Source organism: Mauremys reevesii, linkage group 1 (genome assembly GCF_016161935.1).
Source record: "Mauremys reevesii isolate NIE-2019 linkage group 1, ASM1616193v1, whole genome shotgun sequence".
Lineage (NCBI taxonomy): Eukaryota > Metazoa > Chordata > Testudines > Geoemydidae > Mauremys > Mauremys reevesii.
Genome location: NC_052623.1, coordinates 167,033,192 through 167,058,855, shown reverse-complemented (window position 1 = coordinate 167,058,855; position 25,664 = coordinate 167,033,192). Strand labels below are relative to the sequence as shown.

The window sequence follows — 25,664 nt, the reverse complement described above, 5'->3', positions numbered from 1 at the left end:
ACTCTTACATCCAGTTATCCTGGTTCATCTCAGAGCCTCCTATTGTATGTTAACCCTTAAGCTCCAAGTTCTGCAGAAGGGGAATAAAAAAAACAAACCCAAGCAAACTATTTTTTATCAAATGATATCTGAAGCATAGTGTTTGTTTTTTTTAAAGAATGGTAATTGACAAGTTGAAATCATTGGACACGAACAGTGTGTTTTCTTTTCATCAAAATAGTTAAGAAGGGGATGTGTTTTTACAAAGTGGATTTTTGTGTTTGTAAAAGGTTTTATGTTCTAAGACCCAAATAAGCCAATGATGCCTCTTTAATTAACTAAAGTGACATGAATTGGGTCAACAAGAAACATAATGTAACAACAAAATGAATTAATTTAGCACAGTGAGTGAGTGGGCTCTTGTAACCAATGGCCACGAGTCATTCTTGGCTGCAACTGCTCCCAACTGATCAAGGATTTTGAACTCTGAATGTTCCGGGTTTAAAAGATGGAGTAATCACAGACTCAGTCACTACTTCTAGGGGAATTCTGCACCAAAAAAGTAAGAATGCTGTGCACAATATTTTAAAATTCGGCATATTTTATTTGTCAAAATAACACAATATAATCATGTCAGTTTCAATTATTTTGGTAATTTATTTCAAAATATCAGTCAGCAAGTGTGTCTGTAACAATACAGACAACCAAAAAGATTCAGGAAATGTTTTTTGACAAATAGATTCCTTACTAGGCCCTTGCTGACCCTTAGCCTCCCTCATTCAGTCTGGCACATCTTCTCCAGTGCCCATGCGTCCCTGCACCCCCCTTCAATCACCCCCTTCCCCCATCCTCATGTGTCCCTGCACCCCCACTCCCATTCAGTCTGTCCCCCCCACTAGCCCTTCTGAACCCCAGTCTGTGACCTCTCAGCAGCTCCAAGTGCCCCATGCTTTCCACCCTCCTTATATCCCATGCCTCCTGACCTGGCCTCACAGGCAGGGCACTGTGAGGAATGCAGCCTCTTCTCCCCTCTCTGTGGCTGGCGGCTCCTTACTGGGAGTGGCTGCCATCTGTTCTGGTGGCACAGCAGCCCCTGGTGGGTGAAAGTCATAACTGCAGCACCTCTCCAGCGGAATGTATTTTCTGCAGAGAAAAAAATATTCTCGGGGAGACATGAATTCTGTGTGTGCGCAGTGGGACAGAATTTCCCCGGGAGTAAATCACCACATTTCTTAAGCCTTTCTGCAGCCCAAAATGGCGTAAAGAGTAGAACAACACTGACAAATACTGGAGATATAGAGATTCCTGAAGGAGACATACAATTGTGAAGGTTTGAGTGTCTCCTGATATTTGTGATAGCGAGTAAGAGGAGCTGAAAGAAGGAGAATTTAAATCAGTGGCATAAATGAAGGGCTGAGATGTTAAATTCCAGGTTTTGCCTGTAATTGTCTTTCAAGCAGCTATGGTGTCAGTGAAAAAGGATCTTAGTCTTTGGTTTATGCTGAAAGGGAGGGAGCTGTTGGTGGGATGTTCTCCAGGAGGGCCCCTAAACTTTGTCATCAACTTCCTCCACTGGTCTGAAATTTGCAGTCCTTCAACTTATCTTTTTGGTGGAGCATTTGGGAAGGATGGGATATTTTCGATCTTTATTACTGGAAGAGTTTGGATGATTTGTCTCTGCCATATAGTGGGCTTTGGGCAAGTTTGTAATTCTCCACTGGATGAACCACTGGGGTTCAAGGCTGATTTTCGTTGGTTAAATGCTCCAGTTCAAGGAGTAATGCCTAGCTGATTTAGGAGCCTAAATTTCATTTTCAAATGGGATTTAGGCATTTAAAAGCCTAAATCCCATTGACTGTCAATAGGATTCAGGCTTCCAAGTACCTATAGCCCCTTTTGAAAATGAGGTTTAGACTCCTAAACCAGTTAGGCGTTGCAGTACTGAGCACCACAACACCTAAATATCTTTAAATATGGGCCTTCGTACATAAAAACTATTTTTCAGAAGGCAGGGTGAACATTTGTGGATGTTTTGAACCTTAGAACATTTGACTTCAAATATATATATACTTGTCCAAGGTTTGGCAGAGTGTGTTATTCCCCACCGGATGAACCACTGGGATTCAAGGGTGATCTTACTTACTTGATCTTGCTTAATTACTCCAATTCAAGGAAGTTGCAAACTCTGCTGGCAGAATTTGTGAACTGATTACTAAGATGTCTGTGTTTTACTGTAACCCATACGTTCTCTTTACATCACATCTATAATTATAGTAAGTTATAGACCAAACTTTTCAAATATGGATATCTAAAACTAGGTACTCCAGTCCATATTGAGACATAAAGGGGGACAGATTATTAAAGGTATTTAGGTGTCCAACTCCCATTGAAATAAATGGAAGGTAGGTGCCTAAATTACCTCTAAAAATGTGGCCAACAGTCAGTATCCTGATTTTTTAGACATGCTGCATTTTCAGTGAGAGTTGTGGGTGTTGAGTGACTCCTAACATCAGGCCACTTACTTAGGAACCAAACTTTAGGGGCCCAAATTTGGTAATTTTGCATATCATCTCTATCAAAAACAAAACAAAACAATCTACAACAAGTTTGCCGCACTCAATCACATCTAAGAAAAATAAATCACATCTAAGAAAAAAACAAATTAGGGAATTTCCTGGTACCAGAATTTGTATAAAGTATAAGGTTGTAAGCAGACATCAACTACATTAAAATATCCAACTTGATTGTCATATGTTCACAGCTTTAACTGTATCTTAATTCCCAATATAATGTTAATGTCTAATAGAAATAGATTACAGTGCATGCAGGATGAAAGAAAACATAACAACCATACAATTACTGCAGTACACCCCATCTATATAAGATTTGGAGGGTGGCGGTGACTTTAGCATCTTTGGCCAGTTTTGAAATATTTTCAGTTCTTTTATATTGTCATTGTACAATATATTAATGCAAACCATTTTTGCATACAGTAGAGCAAGTAACATACAGCAGAGCACAGAATGATGGTGCTAACAGATGTTTTAAAAAAATACCTTCAACCAAGTAATACATCAGCTTTTATTATTCCAGAACAAACACTGGAATCTGTTGGAACTTTGCTTTCTCATCTGCTGGATCTTTGCGTTCTCATGTGCACACGATGTTCCTACTAGCTACAGAAAATCTCTGCTTAGAGGAAAAAATATAATTTCTGATGAAGATCAAGTGAGTTACTCTCATGTGTAGAGTTTGATATTTGTCCTCTTGGGAGTATAATTCTTTTCTCAAAAACAGTGCAACTATCAACTGTCATTGTAAACAAATGAAACTACCTTCTTACTGTATTCCAAAATGTTAGGTCTCTATATATTGCACTCTTGACATATATTCAACCCTATCCATTAACTAAGAACTAAGGAGATTTATGTGTCTGAAGAAAGTGTGTCAGTTAGGTGACAAAAATATTTACTTTTTTCTCTAGCCCTGAAAAAGCAAGGAACTTGAGTACATGGGTTACGAAAAGCATATGAGTAGTCCCATGGACTTAATGGAACTACAGTAGAACACCAGAGTTACGAACTAACCAGTGAACCACACTCTTCCTATGGAACTGGAAGTACACAACCAGGCAGCTGCAGAGACCAAATGAAAAAAGCAAATACCGCACAATACTGTGTTGAACATAAACTACTAAAAAAAGAAAAGGCAAGTTTTAAAAAAGATTTGACAAGGTAAGGAAACTGTTTCCGTGCTTGTTTCATTTAAATTAAGATGGTTGAAAGCAGCATTTTTCTTCTGCATAGTAAAGTTTCAAAGCTGAATTAAGTCAAGGCTCAGTTGTAAACTTTTGAAAGAACAACCATAGCATTTTGTTCAGAGTTACGAACATTTCAGACATTTAAAAAACAACCTCCATTACTGAGGTGTTTGGAACTCTGAGGTTCTACAGTACTCCTATACTTTGTTATGTACATGCATATGTACTTTGTTGAATCAAAGTCTCTATTTCTATCCTCTCTAATCTAGGTATTTATACTGCTCCAATGCCTATGTTTTCTGAGTTCCTATGACAGTGTATGTGATGCTAATTACAAGGTTAATTTCGAAGAGGTAGCTTTCAGAGCTTCCACAACATAAATTACACCAGAATGACATATCAACATATATGTAGCAATCAGAGCTGGTTGAAGTGTTTTGTTAAAAATGTTTTTTCAGTGAAAAATTTCTTTTTTTCTTTTTGGTCAAAATAGAAATTTCCATGAGAAATGTCTGTTTTCAATGGAATTTTTCAGAACGAATTGAATTTGAGAACTATGTTTTTTCAACAACCAAAACCTAAAAAAATTTGGCTTTCTTGGCAAAATTTTTCAGTAAAACTGAATATTTTTGACCGACTGGCTAAATTTATTTGCATTTTGGTTGCTGAAAATGGAAAAATGTTTGTTTTGGGGGGGATTTAGTTTTTTTTTTTTTTTTTTACAGAAATATGAAAATTATTGATAGATAAAAATTTTCATTTTTTTTGGAGGGGGGAGCAGGGAATCCCCTTTTCCTGGCCAGATGAACAGCAATCAGTATCTCAGGTTATTAAAAACCATCAGTATTGAACACATGCCTAAAACTAGCAGTGGGGAAGACATGTAAAGTGAATTTTTTTGTCTTCATTTCACAAACATCAAAGCCTTTTGACCCCAATGTAGAATGTAATTAAGTTATTTTCAGAAAATAATGTGACATGTAGGTACCATCACTTTTTATCAGAGGTGAGTTCAGTGGAAGCTGTCCCTGCTGTCCTTAGGTATAGGTCTCTTTGTGCCAAAGTGAGGTGGGTTTGCATTGCATTAACACGTTTGTGCTGTGTGGTTGGAATTATACCTTTGTTCTAGTTAATGTCAAGGCTTGTGAAACCACCATAAGAAATATTATTCTGATTTAAAAACCAAATATTTTAAGTTGATTCAAAGTTTGTTGTGTCTTATCCCTTCATTGGGGCCAGAGGTAGCTCAGAACTGTTGTATGTCTGGCTGTTTCTTTCCTTCTCTCACCCCCAGCCCACTCCAACCTACACCTGCACCACTCCTTCTTTTCACATATTTTAATCTCCACCGCTCAAGGTGTCCTCCTCCCATTGTCTCTTCACTCCCCTCTTATATCAGACTGGTAACCTTCCCTCTGCATTACAAGAACCTCTATTTCCTCCATCTATGACCCCTTTCTCCCCAGTCTTCCCTTCAGGACCTTTTCTGTTAGTCGCCAACCTCCTTTGCTGTAGAAACATAGCACTGTATAGCCGTAAAGGGGCCTCTTCTAACTCCAGTGCTTGTCTGGGCACGGTCTAGTGCTCAGGGTCACCAAAAACAAGAGCAAACTAAAGAGGAACACACGTAAATTAGCCAGTGAGTATAGTAAAGGAAGAGAGCATTTTGTCATAGAAAACCAGAATGGATCCATCTGACTGTTACATTGCAGGAAAAAGCCCAGCTCAGTGTCATGTCAAGCAAGTCCCATGACTTAAGATATTCTCATTGAATTACAGGGGGGCAAATTCCACCATGGGACATTCCCCCAGGATTCCCATTGACTTTAGTGGAAGCTGGTCAGACCCATATGAAGGCAATAATTGGTCCAAATAATTTCCAAAACTTTTACTTAAAAAAAAAAATCCACAATGCAAAAATAATACCCTCCCCCAACCAAATTCTCTGCCATGTTAAAACCATTTTCTGCAAGCCGCTGTGTGCTACTTTCAGGCGTGATACTTTCATAGTTCTAGAAATTATTGGTTTCTTGCATGGTTGCTTAAATGACTTCCTGGAAGCTTGAAAATGGAATCGGATTCTTTACTTTGTGAACGTGCCAATTTGTTGTTACAGAGTTGTGCGTGACTGGTAGGCTTCTGGCATTGATTGGGTGGGGAGGAGGAGGGGGAGGAGAAGATGAAGATGAAGTATTTGGCTTGAGGAAAATAGACATGTGGAATGATGGCACGCACTTTGCAAAGGGGGCCAGTCCCATTTTACTGAATTCAATAGGAATTTGTCTTCGTTGGTAGCAGTATCAGGCCCAATGTTACATTTTGGGCCAACTGATCTTTACACTATCCCATTAAGAAAGAAACAAGCTTCTTTTCACATGATTTTCATTTACTAACTAATTAAAACATTCTACAGACCAGGGCTGGGCAAACAAGAACAAAATTTATCACATCGATTGTCACTTCTTCCCCATTCTCAAATTGTTCATGAACAGACTTTGAGGGGTTTTTTTGTTTGTTTTTTGTTTTTTAGAAATTTGTTTACTGTTCATAATTGTTTAAGGAATGTTTCATGCAAACCCATTTTCCTCTGTGAATTACTCACAATGTATTTGCTGTATGTACTTGCTATTAGTTATCACAGTATAGCATTGGTAGAAAAAATGAAAAGTTCACTGAAATCTTTGTCAGAAGTAGTCCTTCTTTTTGCTAAAAAATAGTTCTTTTATTGATGATTTTCTTATCAGCTCTACCACTGTGAGATTAGTTACATACTGTTGACTCTGTTCCCTGATTGGATAAGTGCTACTGTAATGGAAAGCGGGGACAATGGTTGAGACGGTGAACCCATGATTCTTGCAGGAAGAGGGAGAGAGCATTTTGTGAAGTTACAAGTACCTGGAGCAGTAGGACTAAGGATTTTGAAGGACACTTCAAAACTTCCTTTCTGGGCCTCTTGAATTAGGCCTTTCCTCAGACTTCACTGCTAGTCTGTTGTACTATTCTAGTCTGGGATCGGTTTTAGAATGTATTTTTGAGAAGCAGCATGGTTAAGTGGATATGGCACGGACGTGAGTTCTAACCCAGGCTCTGCTCTTGGCATGCTGTGTGACTTTGAGGAAGTCACTTTGCATCTCTTTCCCCTCCCGCCTTTATCTTGTCTATTTAGACTATAAAAGCTTTGTGACAGGCACATCTCTTACTTTGTGTTAGTACAGTGCCTAGCACAATGGAACTTTGATCTCAGCTGGGCCTTTAGGAGCTAATGTAATGCAAATAATTAATAATAATAATAATAATAGTAATATTTTTCCCCTCCTGTCCTCCTCCTCATCTTCCCTTCTGATCCTCTTTGTCTGCACCCTCCTTTCATCTAGTTGTCTTTCTACCTCCATTTTCTCCCTAATTTTCTCAGTCTCTCTTGCCTACCCTTGCTTTTCCCTTGCCCTACAGCAAATTACTAAAGATGGCTGCTAAACTACATCTGTTTGTAATACACAGATTGGGCTCGCTGGTGCTTCACAAACATTGGTCCATGTTGAGTATGGTGCTGCCCTGAGAGTGACCACCTTTTCAAAATGCAAAACCAGGACACATGCAGGAGCCCCGCCCCCTTAGTGGCCCTGCCCCTCCTCTTTGCCGAGTTCCCGCCATCTGGCCAGGATGGAAGCCAGAACCAGGCAGTGGTAAGAGCTGTGCATGGAGCCTGGGCCACTGTGGGGAGCTCTGGCCCCTCCAGTTACCCTGGGTGGGGGGCTGGGATGCCCGAGAGCAGCCACCAGCTCGTGCCCTGGCCCCCAGGGTGCACTGACCAGGGCAGGTGGAGGATCCAGGGCTCCCCACAGCAGCCCAGGCTCCCTGGGAAGCTCTTATTACTGCCCAGCTCCGGCTTCTAGCCTGGCCGGGGCAGAGCCTCAGGGGGGAGCAGAAGAGCAGAGGGTGGGGCCTCATGGTGAGGTGGGGCTAAGGCCCACCTCAGTCCCCCACTCCACCGAGAAGAGGTTGGTGCCGCCTCGGGCAGGCATGGAGCAGCGCTGCAAGGAATCCGGGACAAATGCTGTTCCAGAGTCATTCAGCCTTGGACCGGGACTTGAAATGTACATTTTGGTGCTGTCCCACCCAATCAGGGATGGGTAGCCACCCCAACTGCACTATCCCCACTGCAGCACTGGAAGGGTTTGTGCTAGATTATTATTTATATTATGGTAATACCCAGAGGTCACATTTTGCTCAACACTGTTACAAATGTATCGTAAGAGACTGTTCCAGCCCTGAAGAGCTCGCAGCCTAAATAGACAAGCCAAAGGGTGGGAGTGGAACCAGAGATACGGAGAGATAAAATTACTTGCTCAAGGTCACATGACACATCTGTAGCAGTGCTAGGAATAGACTGTAGGTCTCTGGAGTTCCAGCCCAGTGATCTCTGATGGAGACCCAACCCTTCTTTGAGCTCTCGAATGCACAGAGAGGGCAGAGGCTCTATCATTCATTAGGAAGGTATATTAGGTTCCAATCTGGGCATCTGGCTGGCATAAAAACTGCCTGGCTCTTACACAGAGGGGACTGTCCTTTTGCCATCTGCCCTCTTGCACACCCACCTGGGGCTAGGAAAAGTCTAGCTCAGGGTAGGCAACCTATGGCACGCTTGCCGAAGGCGGCACACAAGCTGATTTTCAGTGGCACTCACACTGCCCGGGTCCTGGCCACCGGTCTGGGGGGCTCTGCATTTTAATTTAATTTTAAATGAAGCTTCTTAAACGTTTAAAAAACCTTATTTACTTTACATACAAAATAGTTTAGTTATATATTATAGAGTTATAGAAAGAGACCTTCTAAAAATGTTAAAATGTATTACTGGCATGTGAAACCTTAAATTAGAGTGACTAAATGAAGATTCGGCATAGCACTGCTGAAAGGTTGCTGACCCCTGGGCTAGCTTCTTACATGCAAGGCAATTCAGTACATGGTGACCCCCTACGTCCCAGGGATGAGAGATGGCATTTGTAGTGTTCTCAAGCAATACCTCATTTGACAATATGGTACTTATAAGACAGAGTCTGTGGCTATCTTGCTTACTCACATTGACATCATAAGCCATGGGAATATTTTTATTACAATGTGTTTTCCAAAAACCCTTGGTTCAGAAACAAGAGTTTTATTGTAAGTAAAAAGTTGTGTTTTAATACATGTTTTTATTGATACTCTGAAGGTTCTGCTCTTCATATTACAGGGCATCTCATGAACCATTCTGGCTTTGGGCTACAGACCATCAAAGTTAATCTTTAGTTTTACTTCTATCTCAGAAACGATGAGTTGTGAAGCAGACACCCTGTAAATAGAGGAACCCCCGGGGGACTGTATAGTCTTAAGAAATAACAAAATAAAGATTAATTGATTGCAAAATAAATGTTTTCCTTCCCTTGGCCTAACTTTAAAATGGAGCAGGCTGAGGGTTAAAACTACATGTTGTAAAAGTAGTTCATTTCAGAGCATGGGCCTGCCCCGCCCTCCTAAATGAAATTCTGATTCCTGACTGTGATAATTACATCACTGTGCACCAGGTCAGTAAAGATGCCAATGGACAACAAAAATGCACAAACCAAATAAAAGAAGTAATGGAGAAGATCGGTTTGAGATACAATGCAAAGAAATGTAAAGTCATGTTAATGGGGACTATAGGGACAGAAATCAAAATTGGAGAAGAGAAACTGGAGAGGGTGGACAGTTTTACATATCTTGGACATACCTTCAGCCAAGGTGGTACTAGTTCTGAGGAAATAAGAGGAAGAATCTGGAAGAAAAACGCTGCATTTGGAAGACTCAAAAACATCTGGCAACTCAAAACATCTCCCTCAAGACAAAACTGGATGTATACAAAGCAATTGTTATTGCCATCACAACATATAGCAGTGAGACATGGCAACTTGTCAAGAAAGATACGCAAAAGCTGGATGCATTTCATCACACACGTCTAAGAAGAATATTGGGAATAACATATAGAGATAGGAAGATGAATGAAGAAGTCAGAAAAAATACTGGACAAGGTACCCTCTCAATGGATCTACAAAAGAAGACATCAGTGGCTGGGACATGTGCTGAGAATGGAAAAAGAATGCTTACCAAATACCACCCTTGAATGGAAGCCAGAAAACGCAAGAAGAAAGAGAGGAGGACCATGAATACCATGGAAATGAACTGTTCTGAATGCATCCGACGAAGTGGGTATTCACCCACGAAAGCTCATGCTCCAATACGTCTGTTAGTCTATAAGGTACCACAGGACTCTTTGCTGCTTTTACAGATCTGAATGACATCAAGCACCTCAACATGAAATGGGAAGATTTGGAGAGAAGGGCAGTTGACAGGCAAGGATGGCAAATGTGGGTAGCCCAATGTGCAGCAAAGCAAAGGGATGGACTACGGTCTAAGGCATCAGGTCAGTGTAAGAATTTGGGGAAGTTGAAGTGAGATGATTCTTTGGGGTGCACCGTACATGTAAGTTTCACCACAGCTTGCTGTCAATGAAGCAAGCAAAAAAGTGGGGATGCTTTAAAAACAATGTACAGAACCCTCTGGAAAAGAGTCAACAGGGTCAAAACATCAGAAACAAAACATTGTGAAGTGGACATAGCCAGAGTTCCATTGGCACTGGGATCTATTCACGGCTACCCACCCCAGAAATGATAGCTGCAGACGTGAAATGAACCAAACATATTTTCAAATGGACAAAATCTGTTTATAATCCTCATTGGGACTCTTGCTGTATGTTTCCAGCAGCTGTTTATATTGCTTTTGGGGCAGCTGTGGAGTGCCTTTCCATCACAATTCAAGTTTTTGATGCCAAGGCAACCATAGGCTCCAATTGTTAGAGGATCCGGAAGGCTCCTCTGGGGAACTGAAGGTTCACAACACACCATGACAATGGAGATTTTTCCATTGCTTTCAGTAGGAGCAGGACTGGCCCTTTAAACTGCAATTCACTTTTTGACATAGTATGTAAGTGCTATTTTGTTTGGGTATCATTCAGAGAAAGTGCGATTCAACTCGACTCCTCCCTCCTTACCAGAGGTACATCCCTTCTTTTGTGGGGTGTGAATATACCACAGTTGTTACAGACTATACCAGTGTAAAACTATGAAATGGAATGTGGCATCAGAACACGTAGACAGGATTTTCATTGGGAGGGAGGGAAGAGAGAGGGAAGCCTGTAAGGCACTTGTAGAAGTAGGTTTCTGTACAATCATCTTTATTTGGCTGTCTGCTGTGAGAAACATTTCTGCCTGTACTCCGGGATGGTCATGACAGCCAGGCAAGAGCACACCATATCTAAATTTGGCAGTGTCCTTTAGAATTTCTCACAGGTCAGCTGGTCCATGGCCTCTGAGCTGGGAAAGAACTCTCCCCCTTCCCTTTAGCTGGCTGGGGATGCTGTTGAGCATACTCTGGGAGATCCTGAGATCTCTGTCAAGAACTCAAGTGCCAGCGCCCGGGTGGTTGAATTTTGTTCCATTCTGAGGCACTCAGGCGGTGTCTGCAGAGATAGAAGCAACACAGTCATTCTTTCATCATTGGCTATTTTTTTAAAATCTTTCTGTGTACCCTTGAGATCTAATTTGGAGATCCTATTATAATAACCTACAAAGTCATTGCTTTGAGGTTGCTTATGGCACTTTGAATAAGCAAAGTATTCAGTGCCCATGTTGTGATGTAGATGAAATGTGCATGTAATTAGCTCAGTACAAGTAAATGTGTATAGGTAAAGAGAAAGAAGTATGCAGTGGGAATCAACAAACTGAATCTTTTTAAAAATGTCTTAATGGTTATTTTGATTTTACTTTTTATTTTAAAACCTAAAACCACTGATGCACTTTGCAGGTCTTGCGTGTGGCAATTTCATTTCCAATGCATTGGATCTGCACGGAAGTAGATGCAATACTGGAGTAACTGCAACCATTTTTAGCTTGCTCTAGCTGTACCTGACTTTGTTCATTCCTACACTATCTGGGACAGATCCTCAGCTGGCATAAATGGGTGCAGCTCCACTGATGTCAATAGAGCTGTTCCCATTTACACCAGCTGAGGACCTGGCTCTAGAGTTACAATACTACGTGTGTTGATTTCTCTAATGCAGGGTTTTCAGCCTTTTCCATAGCACAACTCCATTTTCCACATTGGGACACCCTCAGAATGCCTCTGGTCTAGCTGGGACCCCCTGGCCATTTAGTAATATGGGAAGCACAGGGTGACTGTGGCTGACTGGCATCTATTCTAGTCTACGTAGGGTTTTCTACCATGCTTATCCCCACAGCATCTGAATGCCTTCCAGTAGTGACTGCATATCTGTCACATGGTGTTAGTTCTCTCGTCCTCTCCCCAGAGGGAGAAGCATGTGCAGTGGAATATCTTGGTTTGGTAGTTTTTAAAAAATAAACACATAGCAACAGGTACATTTATGTGAGAGGGCAAAAAAAGGCGCTTTGCATACAGAGTGGAATGTGGAGAGGTTTGTGATGGTGCTTAGTTTCTGTGGGGAGTTCCTTCCACAGTCTCAGACAACCTGCTGAGAAAGTTTTGTCTTCTGCACAGTTGAGCCTTCTTCTTACGGAAGAGAGTTTCATTGTGCTAGAGGAATGGAGTTGTCTACACGGTCCTCGGCCCAGAGCTTTATGTAGTCTTTTAGACATCCTGGGCCACAGCCATGGAGAGCTTGGAAGATAAGGATGGAGACCTGGCACTTGATTTGAAATTCTATAGGAAGCCAGTGTAGAGAGCAGTCTGAGGTGCTCACGCTAACCTGTGTTGCTGAGGAGATGTGCTGCAGTGTTCTGTACTAGTTGGCATTTCCTAAGTGCTGAAAATTTCATACCCAGGTATATGGCATTGCTGTAGCCTAGCTGAGAGATGAGGAAGGCGTGAATAACTGTTCATGACCCACTTCCACATAGGGCAGGGGTGGGCAAACTACAGCCCGTGGGCCCGTCCTGCCCAGCCTCTGAGCTCCTGGCCCGGGAGGCTTGCCCCCGGTCCCTCCCCTGCTGCTCCCCCGCAGCCTCATCACACTGCCACCAGCCACTGGTGCTCCAGGCAGCGCAGTAAGAGGGCAGGGGAGTTCGGGGTGCTGGTCAGGGGGCGGGGGTGTGGATAGAGGTCGGGGTGGTCAGAGGGCGGGAAACAGGGGGGTTGAATGGGGGGCAGCGGTCCTGCGGGGGGCAGTCAGGAAGGAGAGGGGGTTGGATGAGGTGGTGGGGGACAGTCAGGGGCAGGGGGTCCAGGAGCGGTCAGGGGAGAGGGAGCAGGGGTGGTGGATGGGGCAGGAGGGCCATCAGGGGGCAGGGAACAGGAGGGGTTGGATGGTGTAGGAGTCCCAGGGGGGCTGTCAGGGGGCGAGAAACAGGGAGGGTCGGATAGGGGTCGGGGCCGGGCCATGCCTGGCTGTTTGGGGAGGCACAGCCTCCTCTAACCAGCCCTCCATTCAATTTTGGAAAGTTTGCCCACCCCTGGCATAGGGTCATAACCCTTAGGGTTGAGAACTCCCTGCTCTAATGCTACATGGCTGATTGTCTCCGTGGCCAAAATCTCTTCTTCCCACACAATTAAGCAGCTTTCAGCAAGCTAGTTGGTTGCTGACCTCCATCCCAGAGGTGGCAGAATTTCAGTGATGTCACGAGATAGGTTGTGCGCCCATTGAGGTCAATGGCAAAGCTCTGGTTGACTTCAGTGAGGCAGGGGTGGGCCCCACTCTCTAAATGTTTCAGGAACCTTTGAGATGAAAGGCACTACATATATGTAAAATATTATTTTATTATTCTCCTTTAGCTAATCAGTTTTGGGAGACAGTTGTGCATTTTTCCCTCTGAGAACTGATGAAACATGAAAATCACTTATTAGATAAAAAACCCACAAAGTCAACACAATAAACTGTGAGTTATTCAGTTGCTAATCTGTGAAATGAGCTAGGTCAGACATGCTTAGCTCCTCTGATAAATTGTTATTCTTGGAGATCTCGTCCTTTCATGGAAAAGTACTGAGCCTGCTCTCTGCTGTTACCCTGTGATCAGCATACAGCAGTAGGTCAGTGGAAAATTGGAGAAAATCAGCTGCATGTAGAATGTTAAGGGCATTATTTTTAGATGCTGGATTTTTTTGACTTCACACAATTTCTCGTTAAAAACAAGGCCATCAAAGATAGTTATTGCATCATGTAAAGTGAAACTGTTCTTTAGAAATGGGATGCTAAACAAAATAAACAGAAGACAAGCAGATCTATAAATCTGTTCAATGCTCACTCATGGAAATTAGAGGGAGAATTCAGAATTAATTCATTGGAGTCTCCAGGAACCATGTGAGCCAATGTAAAGTGAACCACCCCCTCAATGAAAATGTAAGCTTGGAGGATCTAACTCCAGGTAGGTTGCCTTCTTTTCCTCCATGGGATGTAAGCTAATTTGTTTTCTAGGCACCACTACTTATTGTGACATGCAGCAAGGATCAGAGCTATATACTGGCTTTCTCACAGTACCAATCTCTCATCACAACAGGGGTGCTAATGTGAGTGGTTGCCTGTCCAGGTCTGTCTAGGACTAGAATAATAATTAAATAAACAGGTCTAAAATGTGCTAGTATGTTTTCCCATAAAAAACACATGTACTCCCAGTCTATATGACTTTTAGGTTATGGAAAATAACAAACAAAGAAAGAACAAATATAAAATCTCCATGGGGAAGAAAGCAGAGTGTCTCTCTCACTGTGAAATCCTCCATCTGCAAACTCCTTACAGCCCTGCCCCCTATCACACAGGTAGCTAAACTTACCATTCAAAATGCAGTAAACAGACAAGAGGACTTGAAGCTGTGTGCACCACTGGTACATTGTACAGTTAGGATCTGCATCTGCAGGGCCTCATGGAGAATGAGGGATAAAAAACCGATTACGTCATGGCTTTTGCTTGTACCAGTGTTTCAAGTTTGGAATGCAACTGGTTAGTGCAAAAATAGGGTATCCTGGGAAACTGTCAATGAAATACAGTATATTTTTGTTCTCAGCATTGATATTTTCTTAAGAAGCAATGTTTCATTTTTGTCTGCCTGTCTCTCTTGTGCTCTCAGTGCTCCCCCTGCTGGTGCCAAGACAGCATGAAGGAGAAAGCCACCTGACTCCAATACAGAGGGGACAAATGTGTGACTTGGAGTGGTGGAGGAAGGGCAGTGGAGGAAATACATTGAGACTAGGAGCCTGGTAGGAGATGATTTAGATTGGATGAGAAGAGTGTAGGACAAGGAACCTGGAGGGCAGGGGAGACTGGGACTGGAATGAGGAACCCACGGGGTGGAGACTGGGACTCCATAAAGTACATACTACAAAAACTACATGTTATAGGGTCGGTCCACCTCCCAAACACCCTTTCATGACCTGAGGTTGCTCTGCAGGAACCCTGCCATCAATCTTACTTCTCTTCAGAGCTCCCCAACTAAACGCCACACAGATCAATACCAGACCCTTATGGCAGAGCTTTTTTTACTCTGCTTGGCTTAGTTTCTGCCCTCAGCTGTATCTCTCCCAAACTACTGCTAGGCTTCCTGTCTCTGGCAGTCCCTACAAAGCCAAGCCAAGCCCAAACCACAGCTCACTCTACCCACCTCCCTTCTGCTTCCTGCTATTCTTTATAGAGGTAGAGCTGATCTTTCTCAAGTGTGCCTCTTCAGGAATCAGGGTTGGCTGGGCCCAGGCCTCTAGCCCATATAGGGGCAAGGCAAAGGAAGTTAAATTTGCAAAGTCAAGCACTTGAAAGTTAGGAAATACCAGAATGGAGGCTGCCTGTGCCACATTAATTTGTCCATGTGTGCATACGATACAGTCTTTTTAATTACATGATCACATACTATTTTTTTCTGCGGGACCCCTGGTTCATTCAATGCACAGGATGGATCTGCTCTGGAAATGAAAGAGTTGTGTAGTGAAGGAGTCACTTGTCTGTGGGACCTCTGCCTCATTTGTTGCAGAAGTTGGAAGGTGTATACCTAGTGCAGGTACTGGGAAGAGTTGGAAGGTATGTAATGAATGAGGTCGTGACTGCATGAAGAGAAGGGATGGTCCCATAGTTTAGGCAGCTGAATGCTGCCCACCAGGATAATTGGATTCTATCCCTGGCTCTTGGTTGAGGGGACAGAGTCACCAAGTTATGTGATTTTTGGCTGGGAAAAAGTGACACAGGTGGAGTTCTGTGCTACTAGCGATAGAAGCTACTCCCTCCTCCTACTTCTGCATCCCTGAGCTGCCACATAGGAGTTCCACTCCATGCTCCGCTGCTATTTCCTCCTGCAGCAAAGAAGTGGTAACCACACAGAGCCAGCAGGCGGTGCAGTAAAATAGAGGGGCTATTTCTGTCTTGAGCAAATCTTGTTGGGAGAAGAGAAGAGGTCCAACTGGCTCAGGACTACCTGGTTTGGAAAAGATGCAGCTCTTTTCTTGCTGCATTATGGACAGCTTATTTGCATGTCTGCTCACAATTTGGAGAGAGAAAACCAGCAGGCCCCTGCACAAGTAAGATCACCTCTCTGACCCATGTACGTTACAGAGAGGTAAATAGATAAAGCTGGGGCAGGCAGGAAAGGGAAGGCTGTGGGTGCACCAGGTAACTACAGGCATCAGAGGCAAAGTGGAGCATTTTGGAGGGACAAGGATAAGTGTAAGGGGATTGGGGAAAGCGGCAGCTCTGAAGGATTTGGGAGGACAGGTACAAATATGGAGGTTATGGTGGGATGGGGTGAGCATGGGGGCTTTGTTGGGGACAATAGAGACTGTTGAGAGTTTTGAGGGGAAAAGAGGCAAATGCAGGGTATAGGAATTAGTAAGGGCTTAGGGAGACCCAGGTGCTAAAGGGATAGATTTTTATTTCTCTGGCAGTGTTGTATATTGTATTACACCATGAATCACTTTTCTCCCTAGTGTAGACAGAAGCTGGGGCCATGCATCATAAAATCATAAAGAAATTGATGGGAAAGAGAAGAAATAAAAGTGGAGAGGCCCAAAAGGAAGGGAGAAGAGAAGGCAACTTCGCAGAAGAGAGGGGGGAAGAAGGGAATGGGAGCAGCAAGCCCAGCTGAGCAAATCAGATCTGGAGACTCTAGGTCAAGTCATTTCAAGCTAGGAGAGGGCAAAACTCCTGTAGGAAACTTTTCAAAAACTCCGAACAGCTCTGTCTCTTTTAAAATCTCAGAAACCAATCGATTAACTAGCCTGGAAAGATCTAGAAAATCTCTACCACAGCAGCGGACCCAACATGCCCATTACGAAGCAGATTGTTTAGAGTTTATTGAAGTTGAAGAGGGGCGGGAAGGAAGGGGAGAGGCTGGTTTTTGTGTTCAGCTGCATAATGGCAAATGAAATTTAACCTTAACCATGTTGTTGCTACTGTGTCTCTTCAACAACTACTGGAAACTGCTATTGCTATTGGGATACTTGGAAGCTGATGTTGTAAGTGCTTTTTTTATTTTTTAGAGCCCATAAACCTCCTGTTTTGATTATTTACTGTTTCACACGTGGGATGTAGGCAGCTGAGGCACTGAGAAAAATCAGGGAGGCCTGCACTCCTCAAGGTTATTTTGATTTGTTTAGTCCCCCTGCTTTAATACACACTTGGAAATGATTGCATTTCTGCTCTCTTTTGTGTTGTTTTCTATTCCTTCATCACGTTGCAGGAGACTGTGCCATTATGTCCTAAGGGCAATCTCCTTCTGAGAGTCTTTGTTGTGGTTCTGTCATTATGTACAGGCCTTGTCTCTGCTTCGTATGTCTGAAGCCCGATTTATGAATGAGACTAATGTGAAATGACACCCCTTGTTTAAACCCCCCACCCTTAACTATACAGCCATGGAGCAGGATGTATTTTTTTCTATTTGACTGTGAGGTCTGTACTCCCAAATTCAGACCTGTAGCCTGCTGAATCTCCTCTGACCATATAGCTGGGGAGCTGACTGGGTAGATTGTTATTAATCTATTTGATATTATCATGGAGCATCACAGTTAGTTTACAGTTCTGGGCTTGGAAACAGCATTTTGAAGTAAATCCCTTGTGGGAGGTCTCTGCTAATCAACCAAGGCACATGAGGCGAGACAGAGGGGACTATACCTGTGAAAATGTGCGAGATGTCTCATAGATGCTTCCTGCTTATTGTGCACCTCTCAGCCAGGCAGTTCTTCCTGCACACTCCAGCCGGCTTCCACAGAGATATTTCTGTCTAATTTGTCAAGAGTGAGGCAAGTATTAATAATGCTTCTTTACTGAGAATTGCTTCTGCAGATGCTCACTCTTGGGAATATGGCTTGGCACAGCCTGTAGAAATACCTGTAGCAGATCACAGGGGATCAGAGGCTTGATTCATTAATATTTATAAAGCATGTAGAGCTCCTTCCAGGGAAGGTGCTAGAAGTGCCTTGTGTTATTTTTAAAACCCAGTTAATGCAGTGCTTTTGGGCACTGCACGTCACAAAACCCGCTCCTTCAGAGCTTATGCATCCAAAGTGCAAAGCTTGTAACATGCAGAGTTTAACAGCTCTGAAAGTGCTAGTAGTGTAAGGAAAAATGTTGGACGTGCAGGTGCCCAGTCTGCAAATGACTCCAGCTGAGTGGAAGTCAGTGGAGTTCTGCACAAGTGTTGCGACCTGCTCATATCACTTGGGGGATGTCTACAGTGCAATTAAAAAATCTGTGGCTGGCTCGTGCCAACTAATTTGGGCTTGTGGGGTTCAGGCCAAGGGGCTGTTTAATGGTGGTGTAGACATTCAGGATGGGGCTGAACCTGGGATCTAGGACCCTGTGAGGTGGGAGGGTCCCTGAGCTTGGGCTGCAGCTTGAGCCCAAACATCTACACTGCAATTAAACAGCCCCTTAACCCCTGCCCCGCAAGCCCGAGTCAGCTGGCATGGGCCAGCCGTGGGTGTCTAATTGCAGTGTAGACTGTGGCCTTAGAGGAAGCCTTTAGATTTTTTCTTTTCTCTTTGATTTATACTCATCCCCACTTCCCTCTTTCCCCCATTATTTACAAACCAAAAGAAGGAAATTAAAACACTAAAATATATATTCATATAACATTAATGTTATGATTTTAAATACTCAGAAGTCCAGAAACAGCCAGTTAAAAGTCTCCTACTACTGTTTGCTTTGCCTCACTTTACATACATCATATTTTCTTCCCCCCGCCCTCCCCAAATGTGTGCCTTTAATACATTCTCATTTACTGCATTTCTCTAGGTGGTACTGGGATTGCATCTATCGCTGTAGTTTCTGAGCGCCTCACAATTTGTAGTGCCTTTATCCCCCCGGACTCCTGTGAGGTAGAGTTGCTATGAATCCCCATTTTACAGCTGGGAACTGAAAGGCTAAGTGACTTGCCCAAGGTCACACAGGCAGCCTGTGAAGAGCAAAACATTTAACTCTGGTCTCTTATGTCCGAGGCTAGTGCCCTAACCACTGGACCACTCTTCCTCTTCCATCTTCCTTTGGGATTGCTGAAGACCTTTGGTTAGTATTTGCTCTATTCAGCAGACTGCCTACAGGAGCATTGGGAAAGCTTACACCAGGATGAGAGCTGTGACATCACTTCTAAGGGTACTGTGAGGCTTCTCACTGGTCAGTGAGAAAGAGATCAGAGCCAGGAACCCGACCCTCCATCTTTATGTATTTAAATGGTTTCATTTGAATGTGCTTATATGGATAAATATATTGGGCTAGAGCACAGGGCCAAATTTTGAGGGATTTTCAAAAGCGCACTGCATTGGGTAACTCTCCTGCCACTGAAGCTAAAAGTAAAAGTCGTGTTGACTTCAATGGGAGCTGAGTTGGGCCGACAAGGAGCGCTTTTGTAAATCCCACCTTTGTAAGTGCTCACGCTCAGCTGGGCAGATTTTCCAAAGGGCTCAGCACACAGCAGTTCCTAATGTGACATATCTCACCTGAGTGACAAAAGAGTTCACAACCAGTGTGCTGAATTCTTTTGAAAATCTGGCCCATGATGTAGCAGTACAAATTACCATATTTATAGACAATTACAGTATCTGAAGATTCAGCTATAGGCAAATAAAGTTTTCTTAAGATTAACAGAGAAAAAGGTGTTATGCCTAATATAATTTAAAAAAAACCCCATATTTACAGTATACTCATAGTGATGGTTTCAAAGTATGTCCGTTGTTAGCGAGGGGAGGAGACAATTTATATCAAACGAGTAGCAGATTAGATAACAACTTCACAAACATTTTGCAGGTGTACAGATCGCATGTTGCTCACATGCTCATGGTCTAACTAACTGATCACCATAGTTGGGGTCAGGAAGGAACTGTCCTCCAGGTCAGATTGGCAGTGACCTTGGTTTGTTTGTTTTGCCTTTCTCTGCAGCGTGGAATGCAGGTCACTTGCCAGGATTATCTGGGTATATCTCACTTAAGCATTTTCCTGCCATTGCAGGGACCTGGGCATCATTGTACCTCAGTCCCTGCGTACCTCCATCAGCCTGTGGCACATGATAGTTTAGTTTTCTGTAGCCTATAATAGTTTTTTGGTCTAAGTTTGATTGTTGGGTTTAGTGTGCGGGTGTGGGTATATCACAAGTGTTGGTGGCCTGTGCTATCCAGGAGGTCAGACTAGATGATCTGGTGGTCTCTTCTGGCCTTAAACTCAGTGGGTATGACTACATTGCCAAAAAAAAACCCTGCGGCAGCAAGGCTCAGAGGTCAATTGACTTGGGCTTGCTTGCGTGTCTTGTGGTACAGGGCTATACATAGCAGGGTAGACGATCCTACTTGGGTGGTAGCCCGGGCTCTGAAACCCAGACCATGGGCTCCAGCCTGAGCTGGAACATCAACACTGCTACTTTTAGCTCCATAGTGCAAGCCCAAGTCAATTGACCTTGGCTCTGAGACACGCTGCTGTGGGATTATTTTGGCAGTGTAGACATTGCCTGTGACTCAATCTTACAGTGTGCTCAAGCAATGCTCATTTCTAGGTATTTTCCTTGAAAGTCTTCTCTGTATTGTTTGAGATAGTATGGTGATCCCAGAATGCTACAATAATACAAAAGCTGAGCCCTATCGATAGCAGAGCAAAGCACTGAGCTAATGCTAGAGTTCAATACTATTTTGTTCATGGCAGTATTTCATAGTCCGTCGGTCTCTGAGTCCATTGTCTATTTGCTCAGCTGGTTTTGTATTGTCCTCTAATCTTTTTCAAAAGGCAATTTTTGTAGATTTTACATCCCAGAAAATACCTTGCTATTTCACTTTAAATTTAGCTGTGAGTAAAGGGCTACATCAGCTCCTTCCTCCATAAACTCTTGTTTGATCTGCGTAACAGCCTCTGTCTGCTCTGGGTCATAGGGCTGGTGCAGGAGGGATAACAAGACACAGCAGGAGCTGAGGGTGAAAAACTCCACCTCCGAACAAGGTTAGAGGAAAAGCGGGGGGCATTGACTAGGGGTAGGGGGTGGTATCACCCAGTGATGAGCTGCCAAATTTTTAACGGGTTCCCTCCTTCCCCCCCCTCCGGGGGGGGGGTCATGCCCCATCCAACCCCTCATGTTCCTTGACACACACACTCCGAGACCCCTGACCCATCCCCCCTTCCCTGTCCCCTGACTGCCCCTTGCCGCCACCCAACCCCTCCTCTCATTCTCAATGGCCCCCCAGAACCCCTACCCCATACAACTACCCCTTCTCTCTGTCCCTGAGTGCCCCCACCACCTCATCCAACCCTGCTCTTTCCAGACTGCTCCCCGGGACCCTTGCCCCCATTCAATCCCCCTGTTCCCTGCCCTCTGACTGCCCTGACCCCTATCCACCCCCCACAACCCACCCCTCCCTGCCCCCTTACCACACTGCCTGGGGACCGGGTCCACTCTGCCAGGACCACGACCGGCGCCGCGGGCCCAACTCCCGAGCCCGGCCGGACCAGAGCAGGCACCGCTCGGCCCGACTCCCGGGCGGCACGGGCCCAGCCACCCCAGGGACCCCTGCCCCATCCACCCCTTCCCTGTACCCTGAGTACCCTCCGCCGCCCCATTCAACCCCTCCTCTCATTCCTGATGGCTCCCCAGGACCCCTGCCCCATCCAACCACCCCATCTCACTGTCCCCAGACAGCCCCAGGAACCCCTGCCCCAGACAGCCACCCACCCCCCCCACCAACCCCCGATCCTTTCTGACTGCCCCCAGGACCCTGGCCCCGTTCAATCCCCTGTTCCCTGCCCTCTGACCCCCCCCCCCCAAACTCCCTACCCTCTCTCCAACACCCCTCCCTGCCCCCTTACCGCTGCCTGGACGTGGCTGGGCCGGGACAGGAGTCGCGCGGCCGGAGCCGGAGGATGCGGAGGGAGCCCGGCAGCTGGAGCCAGGTGGCTGGCCGGGTGGAGCCAGGGAGGGCTGCGGCCAGAGCTGGAGCCGGGCAGCTGGGGCCGCCGCCACGCCCAGACCCGCGCTGCCGGAGCCCGGCCCCCTGGCAAAATAGCAGGGGCGGCTGGAGCCACGGGCCAGGCCGGGCTGGAGGTGGGGGCCGTGTCAGAGCCGAGCATCCCGGTAGGTGGGGCACGGCAGGGCGGGGGTGCGGCCGGAGCCGGGCGGCCGGGAGAGGTTCGGGGGGTCGGGGACGCGGGCCGTGCCGCAGCCGGTGAGGTTGGGCGTGGACCCGGGACGGGGCGGGCGGGCAGGGTCGCGGCCGAGCGGGGCCGGGAACACGGGGAGACGCGCCAGGAGGGTCGGGAGGAACCGGGGCCGGGGCTGGGCAGGGTCACGGCCGGGAACGCGGGGCCGGGAGCACGGGGGGGGGGACGCGGCCAGGGAGGGTCGGGCAGGGACCCGGGAGGGTGCGCCGAGCCGGGCGGCCGGGAGGGGTTCGGGGGGTTTCGGGACGCGGGCCGGGAGAGTCGCGGCCGGGATGGGGAGGACGCGGGCCGTGCCGCAGCCAGTGAGTGTCGGGCGGGACCCGGGACGGGGCCGGGCAGGGTCGCGCCAGGAACGCGGGGAAGACGTGGCCAGGAGGGTCGGGCGGGGACCCGGGACGGGGCGGGTGGCCGGGCAGGGTCGCGGCCAGGGAGGCGGGGATGGGCCGCGGCCAGGGACCCGCCGGGGCACACGCCCCCACCCTAGTTTCCTACCTCAGCGTCGTCTTTCTGGGCTGGGGAAGCCTGCTTGCTTCTCAGCCCTCCCAGGCTTCCCGCGCAAACAGCTGATTTGCGGGAAGCCGTGGGGGAGGAAAAGCAAGGAGGAGCTTCATGGTAGGAGGTGGAGGCAGAATTCATAGCGGTTCGGCGAACTGTTTGCTAAAATTAGACGCCGGACAGAGAACTTTAGCATCCGGTTCTCTGTCCGGCGTCTAATTTTAGCAAACGGTTCGCGCGAACTGTTGCGAACCGTCTGCAGCTCACCCCTGGTATCACCTCTGTATACAGCATTACTGAGACCATGGCTAGAATACTGTGTCCAGTTCTGGTGTCAAGTATCAGAGGAGTAGCCGGGTTAATCTGTATCCACAAAAACAACGAGGCATCCGGTGGCACCTTAAAGACTAACAGATTTATTTGGGCATAAGCTCTCGTAGGTAAAAACAACCACTGTTAGTCTTTAAGGTGCCACCGGACTCCTCATCAATTCTGGTGTCTACATTTTAATCAAAATAATATCCCAAAGAATCAACACGAGGTCAGCACCTTGATCCAGGTATGAATTTGGGGTCAGTCCCAGAGCCCCCCCCCTTTTTAAATCAGTTCCTAGGCCTTTATCTTCCCTCAGGGAGATATGGAGAGGCCTTTCATTTACTGGGATTTCAAATATTTTGTATGCTCGGAGGGGAAAAATAATTCATACAGGCCCTGATTCAACAAAGCATTTCCTCTGCCCTCTGGGTAGGCAGTGGTTCTGAGGTTTGGGACTCAGCTCCTCCCAGGCCTAGACTCCTTCCACTGGCAACATATACCTTGTCCTAGTGTATGGTGGGAGTAGAGTGCAAGAGTCAAAATTGTGGCTGATGCACAAATGTAAGAAGTGGGGAGGCGGACTCCTGGCACTTGGATGGATCTAATCACAATCTAACCTAATCTATCATGTCTGAATAACAAAAAAGCTGTCAAATGCCAAAGACAATCTACATTTCCCCTCTGTCACCAACCAACTGCAGGGCCTATATCTGTGCTTGGCAGTGACCCACATTTGTGTAGTGAAATGCTCAAGATCTGCACTGACTCCTTAGGGACATACATACTCAGTATTTAACAACGCCCAATTGACGCTATCTAGGACTGGCACTACATTTGTCATCAAGTTCAGTGCCTTTAGTCAATGCCTTTTCAGTACCACCCAAGTGAGGCTGTATTCTGTATCCAACTGGAAGTGGGAATGCTTTTTGTATCACTGCTAGTCTCTGTCACTCAAATTTTAGGGCTAGATTCTGTTCTTGTCTGCGTGCCCGCACATGACTTTCACTGAAATCAACAAGAGCTGCAAGCACATACCCGGGATTTTCTCCTACTGCTACTGGAAGAAAATATAAGCTTATTGCTGGTAAAGTTTGCAGATGACATAAATAATGGTGGTGTGGTAAGTAGTGATAAGCACAGGCCAGTTCTACAGGGCAATCTGGATTGCTTGATATACTGGACTCACTTGAATAACTATCTGTTTTAATATAGATAAATGAAAAGTCTCACATCTAGAAACTTAGAATGTAGGTCATACTGCTTGGATGGAGGATTCTGGAATGCTGCGTCTCAGGGTATGTCTACACTACAAGAGTAGTTCGATTTAACTTAGGTCGAATTTGTGGATTCGACCTTATGAAGTCGAATTTGTGTATCCACACTAAGGACACTAATTCGAGTTTGTGAGTCCACAGTAACGGGGCAAGCGTCGACATTGGAAGCGGTGCATTCTGGGCAGCTATCCCACAGTTCCCGCAGTCCCCGCTTCCCATTGGAATGCTGGGTAGAGCCCCCAATGCCTGCTGGGGGAAAAATGTGTCGAGGGTGGTTTTGGGTAACTGTCGTCATTCAACCGTCACTCCCGCCCTCCCTCCCTGAAAGCGCCGGCGGGAAATCTGTTAGCGCACTTTTCTGGTCAGTGACAGCGCGGACGCCACAGCACTGCGAGCATGGAGCCCGCTGCGATCATCGCTGCACTTATGGCCGTTGTCAACTCCTCGCATCTTATCGTCCACCTCTTCCACAGTCAGCTGCTGAGAAATCGGGCTAGGAGGCTCCGGCAGCGCGGTGAGGGCATGAAGTGTCAGAGTGGCACAGACCTCTCACAAAGCACGGGATCCCGCGCCGCTGAGATCATGGTGGCAATGGGTCACGTTCATGCTGTGGAACGGCGATTCTGGGCCCGGGAAACAAGCACGGACTGGTGGGACCGCATAGTGCTGCAGGTCTGGGATGAATCACAGTGGCTGCAAAACTTCAGGATGCGTAAGGGCACTTTCCTTGAACTGTGTGACTTGCTGTCCCCTGCCCTGAAGCGCCAGGACACCCGGATGCGAGCAGCCCTGAGTGTGCAGAAGCGAGTGGCCATAGCCCTCTGGAAACTTGCAACGCCAGACAGCTACCAGTCAGTAGCGAACCACTTTGGCGTGGGCAAATCTACCGTGGGGGTTGCTGTGATGCAACTAGCCCACGCAATCGTTGACCTACTGCTCTCAAAGGTAGTGACCCTGGGAAACGTCCAGGTCGTCATAGATGGCTTCGCCGCGATGGGATTCCCAAACTGCGGTGGGGCTATAGATGGGACTCACATCCCTATCCTGGGACCGGCCCACCAGGCCAGCCAGTATATTAACCGAAAGGGCTACTTTTCAATGGTGCTGCAAGCACTGGTGGACCATAGGGGACGTTTTACCAACATCTATGTCGGGTGGCCGGGCAAGGTTCATGACGCGCGTGTTTTCAGGAACTCTT

At 46.0% G+C, this 25,664-nt stretch overlaps 1 long non-coding RNA gene across 3 annotated transcripts in view; it reads left to right on the top strand.

The window, feature by feature from the left end:
• Window positions 1–471: 471 nt before the first annotated feature.
• Window positions 472–25,664, top strand: part of LOC120391300 — a 36,170-nt gene continuing 10,977 nt past the window's right edge. For 2 of the 3 annotated variants that reach the window (XR_005591258.1, XR_005591255.1), the window contains exons 1-3: window positions 472–541; window positions 3,464–3,713; window positions 21,104–21,170. This is a non-coding gene — a long non-coding RNA (uncharacterized LOC120391300). Of the gene's footprint in view, window positions 542–3,463; window positions 3,714–8,966; window positions 9,089–21,103; window positions 21,171–25,664 lie in introns of those variants that run through there. The other variant, XR_005591256.1, reaches the window with a different exon arrangement.